The sequence below is a fragment of the Cryptomeria japonica genome, chromosome 10, assembly GCF_030272615.1.
Source record: "Cryptomeria japonica chromosome 10, Sugi_1.0, whole genome shotgun sequence".
NCBI lineage: Eukaryota > Viridiplantae > Streptophyta > Pinopsida > Cupressales > Cupressaceae > Cryptomeria > Cryptomeria japonica.
The window spans coordinates 113,274,971-113,301,011 of record NC_081414.1 but is presented as its reverse complement, the minus strand read 5'-3'; positions in this window follow the sequence as shown (position 1 = coordinate 113,301,011).

The following is a 26,041-nucleotide window of genomic DNA, read 5'->3' as shown; positions in this document are numbered from 1 at the left end:
GTTTGAACCTTGTCTGTTAATTCCTGCAGTCATGCCAATTTATTCCTGCAGTCAAATGGTTTGTCCCTGTGATATGCGGATTATTTAGGATGATTTCATATGTGAGTTAATGAATGTATTAGTTAAGTAAGATACATATGCATATCCTTGTATATTGTTTCTATTTTAGTGCAGATAATAATTAATGTTGCGGTGGAGAATTCTCTTTCACGCCTAAGGACTGGAGAATCACGTTCAGATAGCTGGAGGTCAAATTGAAGGAGATTCAAGCGAGCACAATCTATGGCATAATCAGAGTAGTTGTACTTCACCATGGGAGTTTAACTCTAGTGCATGTTTAATTTGCAAAATATCTCTTTGGCGTGCAAAGACTGTGGTTTAGTTTTAGATCCACAGTTCTTGCAGCCAAGCTCTCTATTATCCCCTTCATCTGACAGCTATCTGCCTCTTCTTCTGGGTGTAACTGAAGTTGTCCATTGTAGTCTGTGTTTTCTTTATAATAAGCTCTTTGTTCTTTTCTGAGAGTTAGACAGAATGGAAAGAGATTGAGCAGAGTTTTTGTCAAGTATTCTGAATTTTTCTTTCTTTGAATATGTAATCATCTTTCAGGAAGAAATGAATAAAAATATGTTATTCTGATCTATTAATAGTTCTTTGCTAAGAGTTTGATATCACTCATCCAAGGGGGCCCACTTGGTGAGTGATCCCATGTTATGATTATTGAATTTAGTTTTTACTTAGTTGCAGTAGAAGTTCATGACTGGGTTGTTCCTGCAGCCACTGGAAATAGATCCTTGGATTATTCCTGCAGCCAAGGAAGAACGGTGTGATTCCTGTTATTTCCATTAGATCATTTCAGTAGAGTTTGTAAAGCTTTCATTTAACCTTTATGATTTCCATTCCTACCTTTCTTACAGTAATTAAGAATAATCATTTAAGAAGCTTAGAGCATATATATTGCAGACCCATTTCAAGTTTTACGCTCCTGGATTGACAACTAAATGAACACCAGCCATGAGAATGGTAAACTCTACCATATGAATGTCCAAACTTCGGATTGAGATTTCAATTAGAGGTATTATTATTGTCATTATAGTTCGGGTAGACAGTGACTATGCTAAGTATGTCCTAAATGGATGTTTGCTAAGTGTCGGGTGATGGCCGATAGTTCTTTACTGCGGAGATAAGGATATTGATATAGATAAAGGAGCTGTCCTTTCACAATAGCATGTGTGTAAAGCGGAAAATCACGGTCGAACCCTAGTTGGTCTCCCCTCTTCTAACTCCAAGGAGAGAGAAGGGAGGTTCGCTAGGATTCGATGGGTTTTCACTTAGGGGGAAGACTTTACATTCAAAAGAGGGGTTGAAACTCATAAGATCCAATCCCACATGATGTAAGATTGGATGCTAAATGAATTTCAAGGGTTCGAAAAGCAAGGCTACCCTCTTTTGTAAAGAATGTTGATTAAGGAAATTAAGCTAAGGATGCATAGAAAGTCATAAAGATCCGCTTATAAACTGAGTTCGGGTTATAGGATGAAGCTGCGGACTTGGAATTAGCAGTAAAATGTCGATACGGCGCTGTCCTGCAAATTTGAGCAAAAGTTGTCGGGACGATGGCGCCCGGTGCCACGGTCCTCCGAAAAATCTGCGAAACGAAGGGGGATCTATTCGTCTTTGCACAAGGATTCCAGATCTTCAATTTCAGCCGCATACCTGCAACCTACACACAGAAAAGCGAAGACGATTGGGGGGTTAGGGATTAGGGGTTTGCCTTTAGGTCAAACCCCGGTTTTGGAATTAACCAAGAAGTGAGCAAGAGCTGTAAATGTAAATGACTGTAAAACAAGTACTAATACCTTGTTCTAAGGATGTTTGTATCCTTATGTGCGAAGGTTTAGATGTTGTATGTTGTATGTTGTATGTTGTAGCATGTAGTATGTGATCTCCTCTTCAATGGTTGAATCCTTGTCTTGAATGCAACACTTAGCCTTGAATGGAGACTTGGAATGATCAATTGCTTGAATGCTTGAATGCTTGATTATAGTTTCCACGCCTTTTCCATCATATTGAATGAAAGAGGAAAATGTAGTTTATATACTTGTCATTTAGGGCTGATCGACTGATTTTTCCGACCTTAGGCCGACCAGGGAAGTATATTTCCAAATTGCAATAAAAAAGACCCGATATCACTTAGGAAACCGGGCCCAAAATAGGACCCAGGGACCAGGGCGCTGGGCGCTCTGGTCCCACCTCCCGGGACATCAGGGTGCAAGGAGGTTCAGGCCAGGGTGCTTGAAAAATGCAGTTTTCAGTGTTGCGAGCAAGTTTTGGGGTCTCCATTCAGGTTGCGTGTTGCGTCGCCATCGTGAAGACTGAAATGCAGTCGAAATTGCAAGTGTCGCAATTTAAGGACGCTACAATGTGTTACCAAGTTTTCACCAGTTGCTTTTATTGTACCTTTTTATTTGGTTTTCCTTGATTTTTTGATTTTTTTGATTTTTTTTGACTTTTTCCATGCATTAGACTACTCAAGTGTAGTATTTCTTCAGATGAATGCTGTTAGTTGGTTTGTCGAGCACATCTCCTTCTGAAGTTGTTAGCTGATAAGTGCCTGATCCATAGACTGATATGATGACATAGGGACCTAACCAGTTAGGTTCAAATTTTCCTTTCTTTTCTTGATCTTGCTGATTTCTTGGATTTTCTTTGAGGACTAGGTCACCAACTTTGCAATTTCAGGGATTGACCTTGTGATTGTAGCTTCTGCACATACGTTGTTGATATGCTTTGAGATAAGTGTAAACATGTTGACGTCTTTCATCTAGAAGTTCCAGTTCTTGTAGTCGGTTGACTCGATACTCTTCATCTAGGATTAAGCCTTTTAGAGAGACCCTGAGAGATGGAATTTCTACCTCCAGTGGTAAAATAGCTTCTGATCCATAGACCAATGAGAAAGGTGTTGCTATTTTAGGTGTGTGGATGCTAGTTCTATATGCCCATAGTGCTAGATTGAGTTGTACATGCTAATCTGTGCATGCATCATTCACTGTTTTCTTTAGGATTTTCAGTATTGTCTTGTTGGATGCTTCTGCCTGACCATTCCCCTGGGGGTAGTATGGTGTAGAGAACCGATGTTGTATTTTGAATTGTTCACATAGATCTTAGACATCTTGGTTTTTGAATGGTTGTCCATTATCGGTGATGATGGAGCTTGAAATACCATATTTGCAGATCAGGTAGTTTAGGATAAAGGAGGCAATTTGTTTTCCAGTCACTGTGGTCATGGGGACAGCTTCTATCCACTTGGTAAAGTATTCTATTGCAGTTATAATGAACTTATGTCCATGTGAAGATGAAGGATGAATTTTGCCGACCAAGTTGAGTCCCCACTGACAAAAGGGCCAGGATGTTGTAAACGGCTACAATTCCTGTGCTGGTGCATGTATCAGATTGCCATGGATCTAGCATTTAGGACACTTCTTGGCGAAGTGGTAAGAATATTTTTCCATTGTAGGCCAGTAGTATCCCATCCTTAAAAGCTTTTTAGCAAGGGTAGTTCCACTTGAATGTGTGCCACAAATACCTTCGTGAATCTCGTGTAAAGCAGAATCAGATTCATTACGATCAAGGCAATGAAGAAGAGTACCATCTAGACCTCGATGATACAAAGTATCAGCTATAAGGGTATAACGGGTGGCTTGTTGGATAAAGTTACATTTTTGGTTTCAGGATTGGTTAATGGGTAGGGTGTTGTTGTTTAGATAATCATATATTGGTCCATACAAAGGGGAATCTGAACCAGTCAATGCATAGACAACATGGGATTCAGAGTGGTCGTAGGCTGGGGAGAACAGTTGCTCTACCAGAAAATCATAATGACTCCGTTGCTCTGGAATCTGTAGTAATGAAGTGATAGTAGCTATTGCATCGGTTTCTTTGTTGTTCAACCTTGGTATTTTCTTGAAGGTAATGTGTATAAAATACTATTTGAAGTCATCCACCATTCGTTTGTAGGGTAGTAGCTTGTTATCTTTTGTCTGATAGTCATTATTGATTTGATTGATGACTAGTTGTGAGTCTTCGTAGACCTTTAATTCCATGATTTTCCATTCTACGGCCATTTTGATGCCTATAACCAATGCCTCATATTCAACCACATTATTTGTGCATGAGAAAATAAGCCGGTATGATGTTGGTATAGTGTGTCCTTTAGGAGTGATGAAGAGAATGCCAACACCTGAACCATGTTGTTTGTAGGATCCGTCAAAGTATAGAGTCCATTGCTTGGTAGAAATAGCAAGAACGTCTCTATCCATAAATTCAATCTCCATAGTTTGTTTTCCTGGTAGCGGTGCTTCAGCTAGTTGATCTGCAATTGCTTATTCTTTGATAGCTCTTCGTTTTGTGTAGTGGATGTCAAATTCACTGAGAATCATGACCCATTTAGCCAATCAGCTTGTAAGAGCTGTCTTGCTGAGTAGATATTTAAGAGGATCAATTTTTGCCACTAGCTTAATTGTGTGTGCTAGCATATAATGTTGAAACTTTTGAGAAGCGAAGACTACTATTAGACAAGCCTTCTCAATGAATGTATAGTTGAGTTCATAGCCATTTAATGTCCTCCTGATGTAGTATATGGCTCATTCCTTTCCTTGTTGATCTTCTTGTGCCAATAGTGCCCCCAGTGATATATTTGTTGTTGAGATGTATAAAATGAGTGGCTTTCCTGCTATTGGTGGTACTAGAACTGGTGGGTTCATCAGATACTGCTTGATTTGATAAAAAGATTCTGCACACTTGGCTTCCCATCTGAAAGGTACATTCTTATGTATCAAATGATTGAATGGTAGACTTTTATCAGCTAGTTGAGCGATGAATCGCCTAATTGATTGGAGTCATCCTTGTAGAGATCTGAGCTAACTAATATTCTTTGGTAGTGGCATCTCCATAATGGCTTGTACCTTTGCTGGATCTACTTCAATACCTTTAGCTGAGACCATGTAGCCTAGTAACTTGCCTGATGTAACCCCAAAGACACACTTCTTAGGGTTGAGCTTGACTTGGAATTTTTCTAATCGATCAAATTTTTTTTTTAAGATGCAGAGGTGTTCTACACTAGTGAAGGATTTAGCTAGTAAATCATCCACATAGTCTTCCATGAAGGTATGAATCATGTCATGAAAGATTTTTGTCATTGCTTGTTGATAAGTAGCTCTTGCATTCTTTAAGCCAAAAGGCCTAACATTCCAATACTACGTTCCCTAAGGATAGGTAAACGCTATTTTATCTTGATCCTCTAGGGCTATTTTTATTTGATTATAGCTTGAAAAACTATCCATTAGTGAGAGCATTGCATGGCCTTCTGTGAGGTCTACAATTATGTCGATACTGGGTAGAGGAAAGTCATCCTTTGGACAAGCTTTGTTGACATCTCTGAAATCTGTGTAGATTCTGATACTACTGTCAGGTTTTGATACTGGTACTATGTTGGAGATCCATTCTGCATAGTCGATGGGTCGAATGAATTTGACATCTAATAGTTTCTTCAGTTCAACCTTAACCATGAGTGCTACCTGTGGATTCATCTTTCGTAGTTTGTGCTTGACTGGCTTAACTCCTGGAGAGATGGACAAGTGATGCATGATTAAGTGTGGATCAATTTCGGGCATATCTACGTATGACCAAGCAAAGTTAATTTGCTTTTCTTTAAAAAAGATGACAAACGCTGATCTTTCCTCCTCTGTCAGAGATTCTTCCAGGTGTATGTTTTTGGTTGCTTCTGTAGTACCAATGTTGATTGATTGAGTGGGCTCAATCAATATGGTTGATCGCTCATGAAAATGTTTAGGAAGAGTGTCAAGTCTCCCATCCTTAGCTGCCTTAAAAAGGTTTTCACCCTTAGATGCGTCCTTTCTTTTTACTTTTTTGTGATCTAGAGTTGCCATTGACTGGTTTTCAGCATCAGATCTTTTATTTGGTTCATTTTTGTGACTGAGAGACTTGGCACTCCCTTGGTTGCAGACATTGTTATCGTGTTCGCTGGTAGAGCCTGTTTCTAGGTTAACGGTGCATAGGTAGTGGATAATAGATTCATCATCTGGGAAAATTGGTATATCATGCATTTTGGGTTCATCCCAGTCAATGAGGTCAGGAAAGATAAGTGGTAAGGAATTGTTTGGTGGATCAAGTTCTGCTAGTGTAAGTGTCAAGATAGAGGTTTCATCATGATTGGTTTGGATGTTGAAGAAGTTTAGGATTCTGTTGAGGTCTTCGATGGTATCATCCTCCGTATAGACTTCCTCATAATGTTTCTGCTCGCTTTCCTTAGTGTCATAGATATTCTGTGGTCCAAATTCAGGTAGTCCATCTTCTGCGTTATGCTCTTCTTGAGAAAGGGATATGGAACTAGTATTGTCAGTGGTATCCCCAGTAGCATTTGAGCAGCTACCCCATTCATATTCATTGGAATTAGTCTCAGAGGTATTATCCCAGATCTTTTCAGTGCTATAAATATGTATGTTGTATGGTGAAAAGAGATCTTTGATGATTGATACCAGTTTGATAGTTTTTACTGATTATGTGTCGGATCCTGCTTCTACTTTTTGTATTTGCTCATATACTATTCCTCCTTGGGGAGGAATAATGATATCAGGAGGTAGTTTTGCTTTTTTAGATATTGGTGCTCGAATATGAGCTACTACTTCAGATATGGCCTTCTTGTGATTGAGAAGTTTCTCCTTATGTTCCTTCTGTTCTTTACGTTCATGATCCTTGCAGATTGTTCCTGCTGACTCAAATAGTGCTTCTTGCCAGGATTCTTCTTTGCTTTCCATTGAGGTTTTGGATTTATACGTGGTATCTTTCTTAGTAGGAAAGTGAGTTTACAACCCAATCTTGTTTTGTCTCTATTGAGTTGTGAAGGAAGGTCTATTGGTTCCGTGACTCCTTTGCATTTTCCAATAGGTCCTTTACCATTATATCCCATTTGTTGCATGATTAAGTAGCCCTTTCCATATAGGTGTGTTGGTAGAACTATGTCCAGAGAAGATTCTCGGTTATCTTCTTCCTCATCTTTGTATAGCCAGCTAAGGATGTCCTTTTCCTCTGATTCATGTGCTAGTGTGCCGAGTTGGATGAAGGTACCATCAAATTTGGTGATGGGCTGAGTTACCTGATGTGTTGATGTTGTAGGTAATCCATGAGATTTGGGTGATGTTGGTAAGTTGGCCAAACACATGGGTTCCAAAGAGTATTCCCCCATGCCTTGTTCTCTGATTTGCATTTTCTACTTGAAATCTCCAGGTAATGATTCAGACATTACCTTCTATAGATTTGATGTTGAGGATTTTTGTTTTTCCCTATTATGGGGAACCAAACTATCCTGGGCTACCCCCATTGCATTGCAATGTTGAAATGGATTGTGATCAGCAGATATAGAGACCTCTTGTCCATTATAGGGAAATTTGACACACTGGTGATATGTAGAAGGCACTGTTTGCATTTCATGTATCCAGGGTCGACCTAATAAAATATTGTACGTGAGGTCTATGTCTAAGACTTGACACATAGTATCCTTTTGTATGGGGCAAACTTGAATGGGTAACAATACTGTCCCTTTAGAAGATATTTCCTCATCATCATATGCCTTTATAGTAATTTTTTTGCATGGATCAATAGACTCCTCTGAGAAGCCTAATGCACGGATAAGTTTTAAGGTACATATATTAAGTCCGGCTCCTCCATCTATCAATACTCTTTTTACTCGGTGTTTATAGACGATGACTTCAATATGGAGGGGAGTGTTATGTGGATGACTTAAGGAAGTATTATCATGCTCTGAGCAGGTGAGATTATGTCATATGAGCAACCATGGCTTCGAATTTGTCAGCATTTAGATCTTGAGGTACACTGGTTTCCAACAGCGCTTGTTCCAATATGTCTTTGTGTTTTGGTGACAGTTTTAGCAATTTCAGTATAGATATTTGAGCAGGAGTTTTGCGTAGTTGGCTGACTAAATCATATTGGATTTTTGGTGTAGTGTTCATTGTTGTTGTGTGGCCCTTCAAGACATATTTCTGAGCTCTGGTTGTTACATTGACAGATTCATGATTATGCTGGTCTCGGATTGTGATGATGTTTACATGATTGTCTTTAGCTGATATGTGATTGATGGTGTTATTGTAGATGTGATTGATATGAGCCCCACATGTATCATTCGAGGTTGAAGCTCCATCTTTGTTGTAGTTTGGAAGAGGATTTTTAAAGGCTCCATGGTCACCATTTGTTTTGAGACCATCCACCGTTAAATCACCTCTATCAATCATGTCCTGAACAATGTTTTTCAATCTCATGCAATTGTTCGTTCGATGAAAATCACAAAAGTGTGAGTCATTCCACCAAGGTGGTTTGACTTGGGGTTCATAGTTGCTAATTGTGGGCAAAGAGATAATCTTGTTTAGTAGGAGTTCTCTGAATGCTGACTCCAATGATTGTCCTAGTGGTGTGAAGACACGTTTTTGGAAATTGTTGGTGCCATCTCATGAATTGTTATTAGGTCCTTGATTTGTGGTTTTGTTTTGAGTATCATCGGTGTTGTTTGTGTTGGGTTGACCTTGATTGGTATTCGGTGCGTATGTGTTAGTGTCTGGGTTAGCACCTTTAGGATTCTTTGTAGCTTGAGGATTTCTTGATAATGAGAGAACTGGGTGTTTAGATTTTGGATCATGTGATTCATTGCCATGATCATTTTTGTTTCGAGTCCAGAATCTAGATTTGTCTAAGTTGTTGTTATTTTGGTTATTGTAGTTTGATGAGCTTGTTCCTTCTTTGAAGAATTTGAGTGTTTCCTTGACACATGCTTCTTCTACTTGAATGCCGTTTTCAATCAGTTTAGTGAAAGATGGTATGCATTGGAGTTTGAGCCTGTAACTCATCTCACCATTCAAGTTGTCGATGAAAATTTCCATTTTCTCCCTTTCAGGAATGTCTAGAGGATATGGTGAAACCATACGTCGCCAATGTTGAAGGAATACCATGAATGTTTCATTGTTTTTCTGTTTGGTGTTGCAGATGTCTAGCATGGTTATAGCATGTTGAATGTTATAGGAATATTGTGTTATGAATTTGTTGACCAATTCATCAAATGATCTGATAGGAGGTGTGATTTTGGATAACCATTCCATTGTTTATCCTCCCAAGCTTCTTGGGAACAACCTCATCAGATAAGTGTCATTATGAGCAAATTCAAGACTCATGGTACAAAATTCTCTGACATGATCACGGGGATCACTTTTTCCATCGTACTTGTCAAATTTAGGCACGTCTGAATTCAGAGGAAAAGGGATCATGTGCAACCTTCTATCAAATGGATAAGGACAAATTTCATTTAGTGAATACTGTACTGTTGTCCCTTGTTGCATGTCTTGGATTTGTCTTTGTAGCATTTGCATTTGCTGAGTAAGGGCAACCAAAGGCGCATTGTTTTTCTGAGGGAAGAGTTCTTCCCTTGCATTAATCCTGGGTTGAAATGGTATATGGAATGGTATGTTTTGCTTGGGGATGTGTTGCTCAGGGATGTTTTGCCCTGGTGTATGTTGTTTCGTTATGTTTTGTTTAGGAATATCTTATTCAGGGTCGCGTGCTTCCCCTTCTCGTTGTTGTTCTTGATATTCGTAATGTTGAGATCTCGTTCTAAACATGTCTGTGTCAAAGTCTTTAGGGAGTTTAACCCCTTTGCTTGTGAGCATGAGTAAATATTTTTCTTTGTCATTTTCCATGAGTCTTTCCACAAGTTTTTGGAATGAAGCACTTTCTTGGCATTCCTGAAGAAGTTCTTCAGAAATTTCAGTATCCTCTAGATGTGGACCTTCAAAAGGATTTGATAACCTTCGATTCATACTGGATTTTGCTTGTGCCTTGCTTTGTTTGTTTTGTTGAGAGCGAGTAACATGCATTTTAGTAGAAGCTTTCTGTGACAAAGGGGACAAAATCCTCTACGATATGTTGCTCCAGGGTTGGTGGTTCAAATCGGGGTGTGTTGTACGCGATGCACTCATCGGGAAAGAATGTCGTATTGATCTTTCTTCCACGGTTTATGATTTGATTGAATGCAGATTTTTGACAATATGCCCTAGTCTTCAAAGGCTCTTTGTCAAATTCGTTGGATTTGTTCTGGATATAAAGTTTGACATGATGAAGGAATGTTCGATGAGATTTGAAGAGTTGACAATTGATGTATAAAAATTTATTTCTTTTGATAAATTTGGAAAAACTTGGTTGTTATTTCTTCAACGTGGTGTTACGATAAATATTTTTTCTTCTCAAAATATGGGGATTAGTCATGCACAAGTGATTCATTGGTTTCCTTTGATTTGTTTTGGATTTATTTGATCTTGTTTTGAAACTCAAGTTTACTTCATCAAAGTGAAGGTTTAGATGCCCCCTCACGACAAAGTGTGTTGAATGATATGGATAAAGTCTCTCGATATGGAAACTTGATTTGACAACCTAAGATTTTGAAGAAGGGTTTTGAGGTATAATCCATGAGATAATAAAGGAACTATTCATCCCTTGTGATGATGTTTCCCAATTTTGATAGGATAGATATGTTTATTGTACGATCAGTTTTGGATTCTGGACAACTTTTGTTTTGACACAAAATTTGCTCAAGAAATAATTTTTAATCCTTTGTTTTTGATACTGTGGTTTGATGAAGATGAAGTTGATGAAAGGATGTTAAAAAAAATGTTTTCTAAATTTTCTAAATTTTCCACTGTTTTGCCCACTGTTTTTCTGGGTTTGATCACGCGCTAAAATAGAGACCGAATGCGCTACAGAAACTTCTTCACGCGCTAAGGAAAAGACCCCACGCACTAGACTGCCCTCGGTTACGCGCTAAGTAGTTGAGACTATTAAATTTTTTTTTTTGTTTTGTTTAAAAGATCATGCACTAATATGGGTCTTCCACGCGCTAACTGATAAACCTGATGCACTGATTTTTGACTTCTATGCGCTAAGCTGATACTTCCATGCGCTAGGCTATTTTTTGGATGCGCTAACTGTCTTTGATTATTTCTAAATTTTGATGAAGCATTACTATGAATACTTCACATGCTAAAGATAGGCTTTGATGCGCTAAAGGATGGTTTCGAAGCGCTAAGAAGTTGCTCTTACACGCTAAACTGCCCTGTTTTGACTATTTTCTGTGATTTTGGTGTTTTGTCTTAGGTTTTCAATTTTGATGGATGATTTTCTGAAGTAACAAATGTAAACACAACACAAAATACATAACCATTTTGCCTAATCTAAACAGTAAGTGTATATTCTGTGAGGATGTATTCAAATCCCCAATGTTTTAATAGGTTTGGTTACAATGAATACACTTCCAAAAAGACTCCTTATTCAAGGGTCATAAGTAATACCATAGCCCACTAGTCTCGATACTCCGTTAGCTCAAACAATCATGTCACCCTCTAGAGGGCACCTATTTTTTTGCCTTTTGCCAGAAATTAACTTAAAGTGAATTGCTTCACAATTGAGTAGTTATCTTGGGAGATATATGGTGAGCGATCTTGGGGGCAGATTCTTCCCCACCCTTGCACTATGATATTACAAATGTCTAGTTACTGACTCTACTCAAGGTTGCTATTTCTAAGGTTCGTAATCAGGCTTCCTATTCGGCCGTCAGTGATAAACTCCCTTAGGAGGCTTCCCAACCTTTAGAACAAAGGCTTCATGTATCTCGAGGATACTAGGGGAAAGCTAATCGCTACGCGCAACTATTGAAAAGGACTTTCATCACTTTCCACTTTTGATTATAGTGGGTTGGAACACTTGGCATCAAAGCCATTTCCCACTTAGGTCATTCCCTTCACACCGGCCATAAATGGCTTTAAGAGTTGATTTCAACCCCTCGGGAAGGCAGGCCTGCTAAAGGATTTATTTTTTGAAATACTGAAAGCATAGGAGTAGTCTGGTTTTCTGATCACCCAGTTAAGGGGAGAGCATATACCTTCTACTTTCAAGATAAAGCAATCAGGTTGTTCTTTTTATTCTATCAATTCAATGGTTTTGTAAGATCTATATGGAGATGTTGCTCCACAAAAACATGGTGTTTATTTTATTTCCTCAAATCAGTGATTATCTAATCTAGGAAAAGAACCTAGTCAAAAAAGCAAAATTTTGATTTTGGTCAACACAAAAAAATCGACAAAAGGGGAATAACTTCCCTCTTTGATTGTAACTGACTTTTGTGACTTGGTGTGATTCTTTACTTTGCCCAAATTTAAAGGTGGATCCTTTTATGCACCAAAGGATGGTGAAATTCTTTTTAGGCCTTTTGCAAAAAATGAAAATTTGTATTGTTCTTTTTAGAGCCCAAATTGATAATTTTTTTCCTAGAAAAGCAAGAAGGAAAATTTTGATTGTTGTTCGTTTTACTTGCCCAAAATGAAAGTGAGTTCAGTTTTACTTAAACAAGGAAAAAAAGAAATTTGAATTTTGCCTAACTTAAAAAGTTAGTAAAAATTTAAACTACTTTAATTCTAGCTTAAATAGATTTAAAACCTACAATCAAAATGTTAGTAACCTGCAAAAAAAACCAGTCAGTGAGTTAGCAAAAAGATGAATTACGTGGACTTCTACAAGTCTAAATTTTGATTTCTGTTACAAATTGGCTCTCTTTTTTCTGTCTGTGATGCGCTACAGAATAGACTGTATGCGCTACAAGATGGCTGTGATGCGCTACTTTGTTTCCCTAATGCGCTGTTCTGTATTTCTGATACGCTATTCTGTATTTCCGATGCACTGTTCTATTTTTCTCCCACACCAAGACCTATAGGAAAATGTTAGTGAGGAATATGCACTAAACTAAGGATGTCACGCACTATATGATGAACCCCACGCGCCGAACAAAAAATGGGATGCGCTATACTGTTAACCGGATGCGCTAGGAAATGTTTCCCACGTGCTGATTCTTGTTTCCCGCGGACCTGCAAAAGTGGTTAAATTCAAAAACCGATTTGATATATGGGGTTGGGCCCCATGGTATGCGCCAGAAATGTATGCAGGAAAAGCGGGTCGATAGAACTCAATATATGAAAAACGGAGTCTAAGGAGCCTTGCTTACACACCCACATGATTTCTTGGTGCAAGCTATGGAGTCATAAAGTATGGCTCAGCTTCCCAAGGTTGGTTCCATGGTTCTCTATCTCACAAGGTCCCTCAAACCAATATCTTTTCTCTCAGATCACTGAGCAAAGTGGTTTAGGGATGACAAATGCAAGAACGAGGGATGTTTTGGTTGATTTTAAGATGAAATGCATCCTAAGTTATACATGATCCTATAAATGCGATAAACTAGCTATAAGATGACAAGATTAGTAACAAGACTATCCTAGCATGCTATATTAGTCTATGATTAAGCTAAATGATAAGGAAAATACTCTAAACATGCATATTTAGATTAATTCCTATTCAAAAAAGAGGTTAAATGATGAGTACAAATGATATATTAAAGCTTGGATGGATTTTAGTATAAGTGTGATGCTAAAGACTTGGATGATGAAAATGGAGGAAATGAGAGCTCTATTTATAGCAAAAATAGGGCAATGGATGGCCAGGATTGAAAGATTTAATCAAGGGTTGAGTTTGAAAGTTGGGAATCCATGTTTGCAATTGTCACCAATGAAATGCTGACAAATGTCAACATAAGACTGGGTTGAGAAGAGAGGTAGGAAGCATTAAATGCTTGAGAAGACCTCATGGTTATCTTAGGGGTAAGGGTTATGGTCAAGTTAGGACTACCCATTGGATAAAGCTTTTACCCAGAGGATAAACTCTTGTGCAAAAGATTAAGGATAACCATGGTCAAAGCAATAAATTCTTGATAAGACCCTTGGGTTACATGGAGGTTAAGTTCAGGGAAATTCTTTAATCATGCTAGAGGGTTGAGTTAACCATTAATGGTTTGGGAGTCTTTCAAAGTTAAGTGGTTGAAGCCTTTAAGGGTTTTCAAAGACTTTGAGGGTTTGAGAAGTGACTTCCCTTTGTTTAGGGATGTGACAAAGTTTAGGAGATGGGTTAGGCTAATTGAGAAGTGATTAGAAGAATCTAGAAGAAGGTTAGAAAGGGGTTTAGGAGGCAAGTGGGAGATGTAGGATTTTGCAAGTGGCTGAAGGGATAATAGGATTTAATTGAATAAAATGAATTTAATTCAATTTGGTTGCAATTTGGGAAATCAAATAAATTAGATTTATTCAATTTAGGATAAACTATTTAATTAAATTTGAATTTAATTAAAAGTGGATAGAAGGGATTTAATTGAATAAAATGATTTATTCATTAAATGTCAAAAGAGGCCTAGTGAATTTATTTTAAATAAATTGAGTAATTTACTGAATTTAAATAGAGGAATGTGGGTGATTTATTAAATTGGATTTAATTAAATAGAGAAATGAATATAAAATATTCATCTAAGAATATGGTCATTTTTATACGTCTACAGGTACTAGGGGAATTAGAAAGCCCAAATGGCATTATCATCTACTCAAATAAACCTTCATTGGTTTTAAATGCTGTCTTCCATTGGTCTCCATTTCTGATCTTAATTTGGTGATAACCACTTTTCAAGTCTATCTTGGAATAGTACTTGGCCCCTCCTAGACAATCCATCAAATCCTCTATTCATGGCATTGGGAATCTATATCTTATTATTATCCTGTTAATAGCCCTGGAATATGTACACAACCTCCATGTTACTTTCTTCTTAGGAGCTAGCACTATCAGGACTACACATGGACTTATACTCTTCCTAATGAACCCTTTCTCTAGCAAATCTTGGATTTGTCTTGCAACTTCTGCATTTTTCTCAGGGGTCAGTTTATAGGCTGCCTTATTAGGCAATGTAGCACCTAGTATAAGATCAACACAATGATTGATTTCCCTTTGAGGAGGTAAAGTATCTGTGGTACTATCTACCACTATTCCCTTATACTTATCTAGCAGATCTTAAACCTCCTTAGGACCTACCTTCCTCCTTGCTTCTTGACTCTTAGGCTGCTTCTTAGGTTCATCCTTAGGCTTGACAACTATTGCATCTTCCTCCTTTAAGACCTTCATGAACTCCTCATCTACTAGCATGACACCAGTCACAATATGCTTATCCTTACTGTCATCTGGGAAATAGGTCATGGTGAAGTTCTCTCCATTTTTAATGATGGTATAGACATTCTTCCAGCCTTCATGCCTAGCATCTACATCATATTGCTAAGGCCTGCCAAGTAATAAATGACAAGAATCCATTTATACCACATCACACAACACTCTATCCTTGTATTCACCTATTGAAAACTCTACCCAGGCTTGTTCACTAATCAAGGCTTGTTGACCTTTGTTCAACCAAGACACCTGATAGGGATGGGGATGAGGTAATCTTTGCAAATTGAGTTTAGTAATCATTTCAATAGAAGCTATGTTATGTATGGACCCTGAATCCACAATGACTTTACATACCTTGCCTTGTACCTTGCAATAGGTTCTGAAAATAGATTTCCTCTAAGGGGGTTCTTTGGTGGTTGGTATCTTCAAGAGGGTCCTATTAAGCATCAAGAGTTCTCCTTACTCCAGATCTATAGAATTTGAGGTAGATGTGTGGTAGGAGTTTATACTTTAACTATCTTCTTCTTATATTAGATGTGCTCTTCTATCACCTCCTTGGCTGCTATTGCTCAACTTCTCTAGACACCTAAATGACTGATGCCCAACTTGGTTGCATGAAAAACACCTACCGGTGAAGACACTAGGTCCTCTTCCACTAAATCTTCCTCTACCATTCCCCCTTCTTCCTCTAAAGTTACCTTTGTTCCATGATTCCCCTTCATGTTCCTGATGATTGGACTCTCCTTGGGGATTAGGAGATGGTCCCCTACCATTGAATCTGCCCTTACCTCTAAAATTTGCACCCCTTCCTCTATTATTTTGTTCTCCTCTTCTCTTTTTCTTCTCCTCAATTCTAAGTGCCATTTGATAACACTTGTGCATTGATTCCAGATTAAACAAACTTAGTTCATCTTGAATATTGAACTTAAGGCCATTCATGTACCTTGCTAGCTTTTGTGTCTCACTTTCTGGTATCTTTGCCTTGAGTGTCATCTGATGAAACTCTTCAATGTAGGTATTGACATCCAAATCTCTTTGCATTAGGTTTTGTAATCTCTTGTGTAAGATGATCTCATAGTCCTCAGGCACAAATTGTCTTTTGATCTCAACCACCATCTTTTTCCATGAAGCTATAGGCTTCTTTTCTTCTTCATCTCTTTCATTTTGTAGGAAGTTCCACCAACTAAGAGCCGGACCGTTCATTTTGGATTTAGATACCTTCACCCTTTGGTTATTAGGTACCTCCTCACATTCAAAATAATTCACCATTACCTCTATCCAATTCATACATTCTTTTGGATTGATTTTTCTAGAGAGTGTAGGTAGTTCTTCTCTATTGTCTCTTCCTCCCACTCTATTAAGGGATTCAACAAATTGTCTTTGGTTTGCCATAATCTCTTGTCTCTCTACTTCCTCTTCTCCTTCTCCATCAGAGGCTGATGCAACTTCTTTTCTTGCTTGTTCTCTCTTCAACTTCTCTATCTCTTCCTTCATATTTTTATTCTTGGCCACCTACTCTCTCACTATCTTGGCCAACTCCATGTTTGTCATGGGTCTAGTGGGGATCTCCTCACTATTCTCTATTGTGTCTTCCATTTCCTTATCTTTCCCAAGGTTCTTTTGAGGCTCTGATACCACCTGGTGCAGTTTACTCAACAAGAAATGTACTAATGGGCCTACTTCTTGGTTTATACACCCAAAGATTGAATTTCTCACTCCTAAGTGGTCCAATGGCTTCCTAGATGGAAGGAATGATCTCCTAAGTGTGTTTCACACCCCACACTTCTTCCATAGGTTCTAGAGACCTTACACAACTCCAACCAAGATTTGGCTTTAGGGACACTTTCCTTGAATTTGACCAAACTATGGAAATCTGGCCTCCGGTCTATAAATTCTCAATTTGATGATTGGGGTAGTTTACTTATGGCTAATATAAGGGCAATCAACTACAAATTGGGTTGTGGGACCTCCACAAGGCTAAGAACCCTTATAGGGTTAGAGGATCCTAGTAGATCTCTTTAGCCAGTTTATGGGCAACAAATTGAAAAACTTCCAAAGGAATAGACAAACAAATCACTATTTTGGATACCCTTTTTGGACTTACCAAAGCTCCCAAAGTTGCAGGAATTGAGTCTACTCTAGCATACCCCAACCCTTACTATGTTCACAGACCTAATAGGCCTAATTAGGCTTGGTTAACAAAGCAAGTATCAAGGAATGGGTGCATAGAAACAATGCATCACTTTGGTTAGGTTCTCCTACCTCCAAATGAATAGGATCCACTATCAAATTGGTCACCTTGCTTGTTTGAATGACTATCCACACAATAGTCTCATCGCTTAGGCAAAATACATAGAGATATTTATCCTAGGACTTGGTGTTTGAGGCAACAGAAAAAATCCTCTATTTTTGAGCCTTTAGGGTATTAATATACACTCCCCTAAATTTCATTTTCCATTTGTCCATGAGATTCCATTGACAAGTTAGGGATCTATCTCTGCACTAACGCTGAAATTAAGGGTTTCTAGACTAGTCTGAACAGAATGAAGATAAAACCTCTACTTCAGTTACCAAGTGAACTCCAAAAATAGGAAAATAAGAGGTGATTAAATTTACTAACATTCCATGCCTAGGATTTTGGTCTGGCAATCCGTAATGGACCGTACTGTCTCAGAAATGAAAATTCTCTCAAGAAATTCAGTGCTTTTCATTCAATTTTCCACCAAAAGTATCATCCAATCGCTCTAACCTTCACATGTTTACATATACTCTTTAAAACAACCTAACCTCATTTTTGAATGGTTATGACTGTTGGAACCAAAATGCAACTTCTCAGAGCAATATTGCAAACAATTGTTGACAACATTTTGACAATTTTGCAACTTTTGGCAATTTGCATCCTCCAACATTAAAAGATGTTTAGGATCTATCCTAGAGTAATTTATTTAATAAAATAACACCAAAACACTTATGAAATCCTATTCTAAGGTCCTATTTGTCTAATGAGACCCAAGGTTGTCTTAAGGTACCTTTGGGACTCTTAGCCTTACAAATTGGACCAAAAAGATTATTAGGTGGATCCAAAGGATCAACACCATGATTACATCATTTTAACCTCTTACTACAACCTAGTGGTCTTCAAGAGTCTAAGATATGCCTTGGGTTCTCTGCAACAAAATCCCATGTGTCTCCTAATCCTTCATTATCTCACCTAATCTTCCCTCTCAATCATTTGCTAGTGGCTAATCTCCATGATTAGCCACCAAGTCAACTCATATGCATTTATGGATAAAATCCACTTGTCCCCTCCTCACCTTCCACCTTAAATGCACCCAATTGGGTCATTTCAAGTATTTAAAAAATCTCACATTCTCCCATATCTCTCACCTTCCCAAGGAATTTTAAATTTCTTTTCTTGTCTCATCCCCAATGTATCCAATATTTTTGGAATTTTTAAATTCCCTCTTCATTCCCCAAGGAAATTTTAATTCCTTTTGACTTCCCTATGTACTTGGGGATCTCTTCCCCATATACATTATGGAGTGCGGAGACAAGAAATGCCTTTATGGAAAATCTCTTGGTCTCCACACTTGTCACCTCATGTCCTCTAAATCCATGTACTCCCCTTTCCTTCAATATCCACCCTTGATTCATATTCATTCTCAACCGTTCATTCATCCTCCCTCAAATCTATAAATTAGGTTCTCGTCCCCTTCATTTTCCATCTCCAAGTCAAGTAATTTTATGCTGTCATTTTAGCTTTAGAAATCCATTAAAAGCATCCTCATTATAGCCAAATAACCACTTAGAGTCCATATCAATCACTCAAGCATCCAACATTCCATCCCTTTTACCCTTGTTGTGCATCTTGGAGAGCAATCCACATGCCATCTAGGAGCCAATCCAATCAACTGGATCATTTGGGCACATTCCACTTCATCAAAGGCTTAATCCGAGGAACAAGAGAAGGTTTCTGAAGGTATAATGGTATTTTATCTTATTTTGATTGTTTTAATGGATTAAATTAACCGTTAACCCTCAAATTTATTTTTCCTTGGTTCACATCCCAAGGATAAAACTAAAGAAACCCTTATAAATGAGTTTTCTTTCTTCTATTTATTGGAAGAGTGGTGAGATATTTTGAAAGAGATATTGCAGATCTAACTCATGAGATGCATGCATGAACTCTCTCCATGGTATAGTTGTAACGATCCTCATGTCTTTCATGATTCCTTAGCACATTTTCATTTTCATCATGGATGTATAATTAACGTTGAAGCTTTCAAAATAGTCCTTTTGACTCTTTGAAAACTAGAGAATGTCTTAAATGTCACCCCCTTTCAACTAAAGAGTTAAAAATGGAATTGTAAAAATAGCTTGAAATGTGCCTTTAAGCCTTTGTTTGAGGAATAAGTTTCCACAATGGACCTATATGAAGCTAACATGCAACAAAGATAGGGTTTTTCCTTTGTAACAGAACTCAGACTTCCTTTTCCAAACCCTAGTCTACCCATGCAATGTGGAAAAGGCTTATGAAATGGAGATTAATGTGACTAACATTTTGATCTTACATGGAATGTTGAAACATACTTTTTTGTTGTTGTTGTTTTGAAATTAAGTTCCCTCCAAACTAAACATGAGTAAACTTGGCTTGTTTCACATGAGAGACTTTATTAGAAGCCTTTTAGAGCCTTCCTTGAAATAAGAAAATAAGAGACAAAAATTATCTTTTTCTCACTTTGACAACTTAAACAAAGGAATTGAGAATTATTTTCCTCTTTTAACATCTTAAAACTATTTAAACATTTTCAAAAGAAGACCTACGATTAATCACAAGGCTATTTTTTTACCTTTCTAATCTAATGGCAAAAAATAGGTAATAGTTAGTATTAAGGTTCACACTTGTTTAGTGTTACAAATAAGGTTTAGTTTTGTTGCAAATAAGAGTAAGTATTGTCATTTATGTCAAACTTGTTGTCATTGATATTAACTAAGGTTCATAAGTATGTGGTTAGTTGTGTTCCTATGTGGTGTTGTATCAAAAGTTTTCTTATATGTTCATATTGGTGTATCAAGTTTGATGGAAATGACTATAGATGATATATATGGTTTACTCATGTTTATTTTGGATCATTGAAGAAGTATTCAGGTGTTTGTGATAGATTATGGCCAAGTATGACTATTCCGGTGAACAATCTATCAGACAGGGTTCAGTATTTTTGTTTGCATTGTGCCGCATTGATTCATATTTTCTTGTAGTTGCAATATGATATTGGTGGATACAAAAGAATGTTTATCTCAAGTTTCATGCTCCTATTCGATCTATACTTGATTTGGTGATGTTTTGAGTGTTGGTCGTGTTGAAAGAGTGTACTTGTTTGTAGGAATGCTTCACATTCTTTCGCCTTTTTAAGTTTTGGTATTGTGGTTTGTTTATATAGCATTATTGGTGTTAGGTATACTATTTTGTGCATCTATAGGTGTTGTGGAGGTCTGCATCATATTTTGTGTATGCGTTGTTGGATTGCATTATTGGTTCTATCTTTTGAATCTAACTTGAGTGGTTTTAGTTTGTGTGGTAGTGTGTGAACCTGAAGGTGGTGATTTGGGATTGATAGGAAGGTGTGCCAACATGGTGTGATGATTCACATCTTATTTCCATTCTGAATTACTTTGGGGAATGTTTTTGGGGCCAACTATTTATTCTCTACACATTACATCTAATTAGACCAAGCTAATTGATGTTTCTTTTTGTTGTGGATGGTGTATAAGGGATGAGATCTTTTGGAGGATTGTATGAGTGTAATAGAAAGTTTTTTATGGTGTGTTATGTGAAAGCAAAGGTGTACATTTATAGATAAGTAGTAATCAAGTCAATTTTAGTTGTTTGGAATAGTGAACTATAATCAACATTTTAGAGGATGTATATCTCTTCAGTTCAACAATAATTATTCATTGTAATCAAATCTATTGTATCTTACCTTAAAGAAGTGATCTTGATTATATTTCGACTCCATTGTATATTTCCCTTGTTGAACACACCATAGGATTGAGAGGGGGGTGAAACAGTCCATACATTAAAATAACTCTTATAATCAATTAAACATAAAATCACAATTATCTTATTTTTGCAAATATGAAACATGAAACCACAAATCACAACACACACAAGAACACTAGATTTAAGTAGAAATCCCATAAAGGGAAAAACCATTGAGAAACACTTTCAAAATATGAATAATTGATTACAATTTTTTAGGATCAAGGCCAAGGAGTTTATTTCACCTTATTAGACTTGCAAAAGTAAGGTGCACAACCTTAGGGTAAGATACAAGGGACTTACAATATTGAGATGCACAATCTCAAGGCAAGATACAAAGGACTGCACAAAATGCCAAAGGACTTACTATCTTTCAATAGGTATAGTGAATAATGAATGGAAAGGAATGAGATCTCTTGATCATGAAGCTATCCTTGAAGCACTATGTCAAGCGTAAAATATCATGACATACATCTTTGAATTAATTCACTATCTCAACACACCGTTGCTTTGAAGATATGATCATCAAAGCTCACCACAAATTGAAATTTTTACTTCTCTTGCTTGCATATCATTCACATAACATTAAAAACAATCCACACACTCAACTCATATATTTTTACTTCTATTTATACAATTTTATACCTTGAAACCCTCAACTAGATCAGCCATAGACGAGAATATATATGAATTACATAAATTCGGCCACCTAGACCAAAAATATATAATGTTTTCCACTTCAAGAGATAAAGGAACCCAAATATATCACAACACATCTTGATAAGCTGGTTCCAACAAACCATGCACACTAAAACTTCCTAAAAAGTCAACATCAAATATAATGTGTAGAAAATAGCGAAGCACGTTAACTAGTTTGCCCAAAATCACCACCCAATGCAAATTACTCAATGTAAATCTACACATGCTGCAGTGAGATCCATATCAACATTCTAACTCACCCTCTAGTGCATATTTAGAATAAAAATTATGATCCAAATAAGATATTGTGATGGCCAAAAATTAGGGTTTCCACAATTAGATATAAGAAAGCCACTAATTTTATCATTTAAAGACCATTACATTCAAAATATGGTCCAACCCAATAGATCTAGTCACCAACCAACAATGATTATGACTGAAAATTCTGATTGGATTGGAGTTTGGACCTCTTTTGTGAGATGAATTGTTGAAATTAGGCTAGAAGTGCTGAAAATGAAGGTAAAAATGGGGAAACACTAAGCTATAGTCATTGGATTGAGCCACAAACTTGGATTTGAGCAATGTAAGTAGATTCAAACTTGTTCGTAGACAGAGCTCTTAAAATTTCAGGACTATTTCACCCATGATGTGGTCCTCAAAAATTTTTGTACTCCAGTGAGGGATTGATTCATCACTGCAATTAAAGCTTATTCTAAAGATCACATCTTCATAATTGTTTTCTGCACACAACAAGAAGGGGAAAATAGGTTGGGAATAGGGGTTTGCCTAAGTCAAACCTCGTTTTAAGAATTAACCTTGAATGAAATGGAACAAACATGCCAAAACCCTAATCACACACACATGCTTGCATATGAATGATGTAATGTTGCTCCATAATGGATAAACAAAGAATATGTAGCCTTGATGATCTCTAGAAATGCTTGATGATGAATGTTTTAATGTTGGAATGATAGATTTATTGATAGGATGCCTTATTATTCTCTTGTTATCATCTCATATCCTTAAATGAGAGGTTTGGATCTCCTTACATACTTTCCCTTCGAAAAACACCTTAATTTTTTGACATAGGTCGACATGGGGATCACAATCTCAATAGATCATTGTGATCATTGAGGGGGGCCAAATTAAGGTCCTATTTGAGAGGACCAGGGCATAACATAGGTCGACATGGGGATCACAATCTCAATAGATCATTGTGATCATTGAGGGGGGCCAAATTAAGGTCCTATTTGAGAGGACCAAGGCACTATGCCCTGGTCCTAAAGAGGACCAAGGTGCCACACCCTAATTCCACCCTATTTTAGGGCTAGAATCAAGGGGCCATGTGATGTGTAATGTGAAAATAAGGAAAGATTTGAACAATAAGAGAAGAATTAGGTCCTAGTCTGGCTTCAGGACATGAACACTAAGAGGACCAAAACATGGACTAAATTGTAAGGGAGTACGATTTATGATGCTACAGATACACCACCTGAGTTAGCCAAAGATCAACACACCTGACAACAATGAACACATAACTATATAATTTCACTCGTTGATTAAACCAACACTAGAATACAAAATGTAACACTACACAAACCATATGAAAATGTCCTCCAAGATGCAACACATGAATCACTTAGAAAATAGAGCAATGCAGAGCATTCTTCAGACTAGTCCTGACAAACAACCTCACTATCAGCAAACCGCCACAACCAATTACATCATCTGAGTAACTGAGAACTTAAAAATATGATAGTGCAACACCCACATAATATAGACATTATATCTAAAACTGCAAGCCAAAAACATCAGGATTGGAGGAATGTAGAGAATTCTTCCATGAAGACATTTAAACACTCTTTCCTGCATATTGAAACTTGTGTCAAAGATACTCAAAGATATGATTTGCCAATGACTTGCTAAAGAATTTTGCAATCTGATAATTTTTAGGCACATATTACAATCTAACATCCTTCTCTGCAACCTTCTCTCTTAAGAAATGATATAATATAGAGATGTGCTTATTCCTTGAATGCATTATTGGATTCTTTAAAATTTTAATTGCACTTGTATTGTCACACATAATAAGAATTGATTCATCATACATCACCTTGATATCTCTAAGAGTTTGCTTCATGAATATGAATTGAGTGTAGCAAGATGCTGCTGTAATATATTTTGCCTCTACAATAAATAATGACATTTAATCCTACTTTTTGCTCATCTAAGAGACCAATCTGTCTCCCAAGAAAAATGCACCACCACTTATACTTCTTCCATCATCAACACTTTTGGCCCAATCAGCATTTGTGTATGCTTTCAAAGTGAAATTATCATCCTTCTTGTATCGCAAACCAAAATTCAAAGTCCCTTTCAAATATATGAATATCCTTTTCACTACTTGATCATATGATTGCTATGTAAACTTGATATCTAGTGACCAAGAAAACAAAATTCATAATATCTGATCTTGTTGCAATCAAATACAATAATCCTCCAATTATAGACCTATATTGCTTTTGATCAACTTTCAAAGATACATCATCCTTACTTAACTTGTAGCCAATAGTCATAGGAGTTCCAACTAGTTTACAATTCTACATACCAAACTTTGTCAACATCTCAATGATATACTTTGTCCAAGAAATGAAGATAGCATTTTCTGACTATGTCACTGGAGGACCAAGGAAAAATGATAAGTCACCAATCATTGATATCTCAAATTATTTTTTCTTTTCTTTTTCAAATCTCTTACAAACACTACCATCTCCTCCAAAAATGATATCATCAAACATACACAACAATAATTAACAATTTACTACCTTCAATTGTGAAATAAAGATTACTATTTGTTGTACCTTTCTTGAAATTTTACTACATCAAATACTTATCCAACCTTGCTTACCAGGTTCTAGGGGCTTTCTTGATTTCATAACGTGCCTTCTTGTGTTTGTAGGCCATATCTAGATCTTTTGACAACTAAAACCCATATGGCCAAGTTCAATATACACCTCTTCTTCAAGTTCTCCATTTAGGAATGCTATCTTGACATGCATCTCATATACCTTAAAGTACTTTATACAACAAATGAAAGAAACATCCTTATAGGTTCCATCCTAGCTACTAGAGAAAAAGTCTCCTCAAAGTCTATACCTTATGATGCAATGAAAAAGAGATTAGTGACAATCACAAAGAAATAAATGTTAGTAAATTTTCAACCACAAGCATAACATGAAGATAAATCCTTTAAAATCATATCAAGAAGGATTAGTAACAAAGAAAATAGGAAGATAAATAACTAGATAACTCTAATACCTCCTCCTATGCTTTATGATGTTGGCTCTTTCTTGTTCCTTTCCTCTCCAAGATACAAAAGCCTTTCTTGATTGTAGCTCTTAGCTTTTAGCATAAAACCATGGATGGAAAATTGAGTATTGAGTGTGGTTGAGAATGTAGCTCTATGACTTATGAAAATAAACAAACTAGAGTTGCTATGAGAAATTTATAAATTCTATGCAAGTATAGTAAGGATGCTCAAATGCTTACCCCTTTTCTTTAGGAGAAGGGTTCTATTTATAGGCAAAATAGAAGATTGAATGGTCAATAATGATCTGGTTTTTGGAGGGATAAGATTGCATGATTCATGATCCATGTGATGGTTTTCAACCCAATCCCATTATGACAAGTGTTAAAATGAGATAGCTTGAGAGGAGAGGGAAGAAGCATTTAATGCCTAAGAAGACATGGGGGTAACCTCATGTGGTTGAGGTTATACGATAAAGCTTTTATCCAATGGGTAAAATTTTGTGCAAAGTTTACCCATGGTTAAGCCTTGACTAAAGGGTCAAGACCCATGTGGGTTAGTGTGTTGAAGAAGTAAACCATTTAAGACTCTGTAAGAGTACTTCATGTGTGAGATTATGGGTTGGGGGTTAAGTTTGGTTTAGGATTGTGAAAATGATTAGAAAGGGGATTAGGATAATTTAGAAGGGGTTAGAAGAATCTAGAAGGGGGTTAGTGAGCAAGTGGGTTTGGCAAGTGATAAATAGGATTTTTAATTAAATGTTTTATTTAATTAAAATAGGGAGTGCAACTTGCATTTGTAGGAGTATGCAAGTGGATGGGGAGTTTTAAATATAT